This window comes from Garra rufa, chromosome 7 (assembly GCF_049309525.1).
Source record: "Garra rufa chromosome 7, GarRuf1.0, whole genome shotgun sequence".
Lineage (NCBI taxonomy): Eukaryota > Metazoa > Chordata > Actinopteri > Cypriniformes > Cyprinidae > Garra > Garra rufa.
Genome location: NC_133367.1, coordinates 28,244,248 through 28,251,057, shown reverse-complemented (window position 1 = coordinate 28,251,057; position 6,810 = coordinate 28,244,248). Strand labels below are relative to the sequence as shown.

The following is a 6,810-nucleotide window of genomic DNA, read 5'->3' as shown; positions in this document are numbered from 1 at the left end:
AATGAAGTTGAAAATAATGGATATAAACGAATAATACGGAAAAAAAGAGGATCAGTTAATGGACAAGACTGTGTGTGATGCATGAAATGTTTCTTGTAGGGCTTTTTAATTGGAAATACATGTAATATTTATTCATGATACACTTGTGAATGCTGTCTAAATCGCGCACAGACAGCATTGGCATATACAGCAACGCCTATATAATTATGTAATATTGTATTAATTTCTATAACAATTAATATAATAATTTCTTAACTCAAAATGAAATATTAATAAACCTATCTCTGATAATCCCGGGCTACTATGCTCACTCAGGTTTATTTATGCATTAAACTCGTGTTTATGCATTTTTATCAGTATTATCAGTATTATTTTATGTTTTTGATAACAGCAGATTCTGAACAACAACGTTAAAAAAGCTTATTTATTCAAGTGATCATTAATGTACATTTTATTTTCATTTTACAGTTTTGCCAATGCTTAGACATTTTTAAACAACTTTATACATCGTTACATTCCAGTATGTCCACCCTGATGTTTCACCACAGCCGGAAGAACTTTAAACAGTCTGTTTATGTACTTGTTGCATGCCACTGCTGTAAGTTCCTCAAACCAGAATTTATTTATGGCATCAATTAAGTCAGACTTTGTAGTTGGTTTTGCTACTTTTCGAATATAATCTTTCAGAGCATGCCACACCATTTCAATGGGATTCATGTCGGGGGATTCGGCGGGAGTCTTCACCCAGTTTACACCCTGTTCAGCAATGAGTCTGCCTGCAGCAGTGTGCTTCGGGTCATTGTCCTGGAAAAAACGGTGATGTGCTCCGAAGTTTTCCCTAATGTATGGGGCAGCAGTTTCTGTTACAATAGCATTTTCAAAGAAAGACCGGTCCATTATGCCTTCGAAGATTGCAATCGGTCCCGGACCCAGTCTGGATATTGCTCCCCAAACATGAACTTTTAGCGGGTGCTTTGGCTTTGGTTTAGACACGTGTCTCCCACTTCTACGAAATGACATGGTGGCAAAGCGGTCCAAAGCCACTGTTGTTTCATCAGTGAAAATTACATCGTGAAATGACTCCTTCTCAGCAATCCATTTTTGGGCTTGTTGGAGACGTAACTCTTTATTTTTGTCTCTGATCATGGGACAATGTTGAGTTTTCCCATACTTCCACCCAAGCTTTTGCCTTATCCTCCGAATGGATCGCTCGCTTATTTCCACTCCGCTGTCACGCCATAGCTGTTTTTTCACGGAACATGACACCAGTTCATCATTCTGATGAGTGATATTCTCTATGGATAGGACAATGTCTCTAAAATCAAGGGCAAAACAGAAAATAGTTAAACATTTGACAGTTTATGCATAACCACCACTTAGCATTAACCGGTATTTAGGCCAGTGTTTGTGTTCGCGTCATGCAGTGGGTAACTTACTCCGTTATTTTGCGAGGATTACGTTTGTGTGATGATCTTTCTTTGTAGTGTCTCCGGATAGTGCTCAATGTAGCGTGTACACCAATGGATTTCAGATGTCGGGATATTTCTTGAGTAGAACTTCCAGCAGACCTCATCACCCTGATGTCTTGGGAATGCAGCTTGCTGATTTTGGTCATTTTGAGATGACTTTACAGATGGATGGACTGTATATATTCGTACAGTGTGTCAGGGGTGTGGACACTAATGTTTTGTGATAAGAGGGTGTATCATAGGTGGAGCGTGTGAGGAAAGCTTTCCCCTTTTCCCTGGCATGCATTTGAATGCTGAATCCGCAATTAAACCGAATGCTACACAGTTGGACCCCCCCAAAAACAGTCTCAATAAAATGTTGATTACAAGGCAAAACAGGCAGCATTCACCCCCCATCCCCATTCGGCTATTCATAAACATTTCGCTCTTTATACTGCCGCTGATCGCCTCATTAACTGCTACTTTTAAAATAACTGAAAAAAACAAATAGTTCCCACTTCCCTTTGTGTCGAAATTGACACGGCTCATGGCTAGTGTTTGCATATTTCTTTCTATTGTGCAACCAGATTAGTGTTATATACTGTGCTGATAGTTCTGATCATTTTTATTTTTTTTTTATCGGACAATGCAACCTGAACTTTAAATTCAAAGTAGCCTAAAATAGCTGGATCTGCCAGTCTCAACTCCCGTTTACTCCACCGCCATCTAACAGCATTTTCACACCAGTGATACTAAATATTCTTGCAAACTGTCTAAACTTCAATATACAGTACATGAAGACACTAGAGGTTTTGCGATGTACACTGCATGAAAAAAGTGGTTTTCGTCATTTAACGACACTGTGAATTGTCGCAGAAGTTTCAGGTTAATGGCTGTTCACAGGAATGCGCAGTTAGCACAGATAATTGTAGGGAACTGCCAAAAATTGATGTGGAAGGCTTAGCACCTGACACCCCCCATGATTCATGTCACCTTGGCCTCGGTGTAGCTTTTATATGTAAATGATTACTGGAGCTATACAAATGCAAACCAGGGGAAGGGGGGTGGCTTGAGACTCACTGATCTAGAGCTGGCTAACTGTAGCCTTCTTTGACTCAACTACACATAACACCGCGACATGCAATAAAATTATATTTTTCATGTGAAACAGTTTTTTAAACAGATATCATTTAATATTTTTAAAGTGTATATTAACATTTGTGTGTACACATTTTGTTCTATATTTTGTTCTTGAACTATATTTTCTCTATTTTCATCTATCTATCTATCTATCTATCTATCTATCTATCTATCTATCTATCTATCTATCTATCTATCTATCTATCTATCTATACGCGCACGCACGCACACAGATGAAAATATATAGAAAATATAGTTGTTGGTATATCGATATTTTCAAGACAAATATAACAACAACTACATTTTCTTTTCATTAATGAAAGCCAAGTCAGGCCAAGCAAATTACAGAACAAAATATATTTTTATTGTATACAATTTACAAATAGTAAAGCAAATGATCACTTAACAAATATTAGAACATTTTAGACCTCAACCACTGTACATAGTGGCATGACTATAGTCACTTTTTCTGTTGTTGTACTTAATTGCACCGTGGATGTATTTGACACACATCGTCCAGCAATGCGCTCAACAGGGAGAAATGATGCACTGTATTGTTATCGCCATTGCAAGCAGCGAATAAAATCTAAACAGTGACGTAAAAATGAAAGCAGCAAGCAAATTACAAGAAAGCAGAACGTCTTCATCTATATGTTTTGGATTCCGCGCTTTGATTCAGGACCTAGTCTGTGATTGGACAAATCGTCGACGTCACGTTCATGAACTCGTCCGTGATTGGACAAATCGACCACGTCACGTTCATGCCGCCCATGCCGTTTTACGGTCTTTTAAATCGGCTGCAAGTGAGCAACTGATAAAATAGACCTATTAACAAATTGTCACTGTGTGCATTTGTATTAACTGTGCGAGAAAGAAATGGAGGCCACAGCATTTTATTCAAAAAGGAGCGCTCCCACTTGTAGTAGCAAGCGAAAGGTATGTAGTCTATAATGTATTTTGGCCTAACGCTGCCTTAAATTTTTTGGTACATTCAGATGTTTGTTGTGTGCTAACCATCATACATATTGTCTCAATAGCATTCTGGCAAGGAGAACAAGCAGAGTCCACAGACCAAAAATAAAACAGGGACTACCCGGCTTGTAAAAAAGAAATCGGTGGGTATTTGATAAGTTATTTTTATGTAAGCAGCCCCATGTGCAGCAGCCTCATATACCTATCTGCGGTGTGAACATCATATTCAAAACTAATTTTAATGCTACCATCTACAGGCTGTTCTAATTGAACGTAGATGTCCTGCTGCAGTCACTGTTTCCAAGGAACAGATGTCTGAATTCACAAGAAGGCTTCTGAATTTAGAGGCACGGATTGGTTTGTTGGAGGCGCGTTTCAGTGAGAAAACTCATCCTTCGACAGCGGATCAATCCACATCCACAGACATTTCTGCCAATGTTCCTTCAACGTCGGCGGATACTCCAATGGACTGCCAACAGCCTTTTGAGATGTGGTCATCTCCTCAGTCTGCTCGCGAAGACCATTCGCTGTCAGCGCACCTGGTTGATGCTGATTTCGGTGTTCCTGCTGCAGCCTCTACACCACTGACTGTCCGGACGCTCAACCTACAAACCAGCCCAGATCATTCGTTAGCGGGCTCAACATCAGAAGGATTAACCAACAACCCAGTGGTGACGAATCCGATGCTCCATAATGAAAATTCGCCGAATCAAGATTATTCACGGGTTTCTCCTTCCATCATGACATCATTCCATTTGAGATTGCCTGAAACACCAACAAACACCTCCCATTCTCATCACCATCATCGTATTCGCCGGTCTCTCATGCAGGGAGTAATCCTTCCAGATGTACATTTAAATCATGTTTCAGTAGAGACCGAGAATAAACTGTATCTGGAATCAACAGGACCAGACGGGAAACCAAGGGCAGATCGTTTCGCTGTTCTTTTGTTTAAAAGGTTAATTCCCCTCAACCTTTATCAGAACTGGGCAGGTTCTGTTAACTTTGACGGCTCCAGGGGGAAAAATGCACTACCCAACAACCTTCGTCAAGCACTTTCAGATGCTGTTGGTCGGAGATTCAACCCCGCAGTTCGTGACTGGAAGCTGATAAGAGACAGACTTAACGAACTTCTCCGAAATAGAAGAACAACTTTTCCACTTTTTTAAAAAGTAAAAAGTAAAAAAATATATATGTTTAAAAACTTGCAGAACTCACTGGAGCACTTGTGATACTGAACAATTGTATCCATTGTCAGTCACATAATAAAAGCCTTATTGTTTTGAAAAATGATCCTTCTGTTTATTTGTTGACATTATTTTTAATATTAGGATTATAATACTAGGGTATAGTACTTACATTGACATTAGGCCAAATCTAAATGGTTCCCTTTCCTTTTATGTATTAAAAAAAAAAAAAAACTTCATTGGGCAGCGCGACATCATAATGTACAGCACAAAATGAAATAAAAGGAAATACTACTACTACTCACAATAATACATCAAATAATTTTTTTACACTCTAAACTATAGTTTATATTTCTCCTCTTGCACAAATCAATAAAATCAAGTGTATCTAAAATTGTATAAATGGTATGAAAAAGACGAGCTACCTCTCAAACATGTAAATCTTCATTTGCTGTGGCTTTAAAATATTGAATTTTATAATGTATTTTGTAATTTTGTACTTGCTATTTATTGTTATTTTTAAATTAATTATTTTGATTGCTCAGTGTTTGCGCGCCCTGTAATAAATTGTTTAGTCGGCGTATAACACAGCATGTGATGGAGTGCCTCGTCTTATTAGTTTTTGTTAATAAATGCTATATAAGTTAGTTTTATTTTATTTTTGTTATGCTGTTTAATTAAAAATAACAAATCCATCTTTTAAGAATTTGTTTTAATCTTAAAATTGATAGGTGTAGCCAATATGTAAGCAAAACCAAGATCATGAATTCAAAAGTAAAAGTGAAAAGCATCCTAGACATTACAATAGCGGAAATCCCGTTCACAAAATTAAAATAACTAGGCCTACTAACAAATATGCACAAAAGGGGGTTGAATGTTAAATACGTTTCCATAAAACAATACATTATGATAACAGACAAACTATTTATCAACAATGAGCTTTGATTAAGCCCATGTTGAAGAAACAAATAAATAAATAAAAATGAAACTAAAGCGCGACCAACTGAGAGCGTTATGCCGCGTTCCAGGCAACCCGTTACCCGTGTTTTTCCAAACTTCTACCAGTGAAAGTGCACTGGAACGGCAGTTAAAACCGTGAATTCCCACCCGTGAACTCGTACTAGATCGACGCACTCCCAGTTCCCAGTTCTGACATGACTTAGCCCAAGAAACAACAATAAAGGGGTGCGGTGTTTATGCAAGTGGCACACGGTGGAAAAATAGAGTAATATTTAGGACAATTTAACGTTGCAATCAAATTATTAATACTATAAAAATAATAAATTCTTGGCGTGACTTGCTTGGAACGCTACAAAGTTCTTTGAAGACGTGATTTACGAGCTCAAAAACCTGCCTGGAGCGCAGCATTTGTGTATCCTGTCACAAAATATGGCGAAAAATCCTACACAAGGGGAATAGTGTGATTAAGGTGTGTACATGTCTTCCATAATGCGACTAAAATAGGAATACTCCACCTGTCTTAATTCGATTTGTGTTTACTCAAAATATGACTTTAGTCGGATTAAATTAATTAAAATATATCATTTTACATGGTTACTTCTTAATCAGAGTATTTAATCGCGTTAAAATCGGAATATTGTTGTCCATGTAAACGTACTTACTGTCGAGTATAAAACTTTTTTCGCAGTACATCCATTATATTTCCATGTTACACTTTTAAGACGTATAGCCCTGCATTTTAATCCGTCAAAGATCAAATGCGGGCTAAAATTATGTTTTAACATTCAGTGGTGATTAAAAAAAAACTTGCAGCGCTGGTGGAAACACGGTCCTGTCAGCAGCATTGAGCGCACGTTCAGCACAGCTTGGAAGGGTTCCTTGTTTAAAGCTTGCCACAAAACACTGGAACAAGTAAATACCTTGACTGTCAAACAGTAAGGAGATATTTTAATTATTTATTTAGAAACTACTGTTTTCTGAGTCAGTGATGATGCAGTTAACAGTCCTCCTCAAATCCTCGTTTTTTTTCGTTAAGTAGTAATTTAAGTCTTTCTACATATTTATTTATCATGTCTGACAAAAAATAGTGGTTACATATTTTC

At 37.6% G+C, this 6,810-nt stretch overlaps 1 long non-coding RNA gene across 1 annotated transcript; it reads left to right on the top strand.

Annotated features, from left to right (window-relative positions):
* Nucleotides 1-2,818: 2,818 nt before the first annotated feature.
* On the top strand, nt 2,819-4,853 carry LOC141339152 (uncharacterized). Its single transcript, XR_012355900.1, has 2 exons — nt 2,819-3,703; nt 3,818-4,853. It is a non-coding gene; the product is annotated as an uncharacterized lncRNA (long non-coding RNA).
* The last annotated feature ends 1,957 nt before the right edge of the window (nt 4,854-6,810 follow it).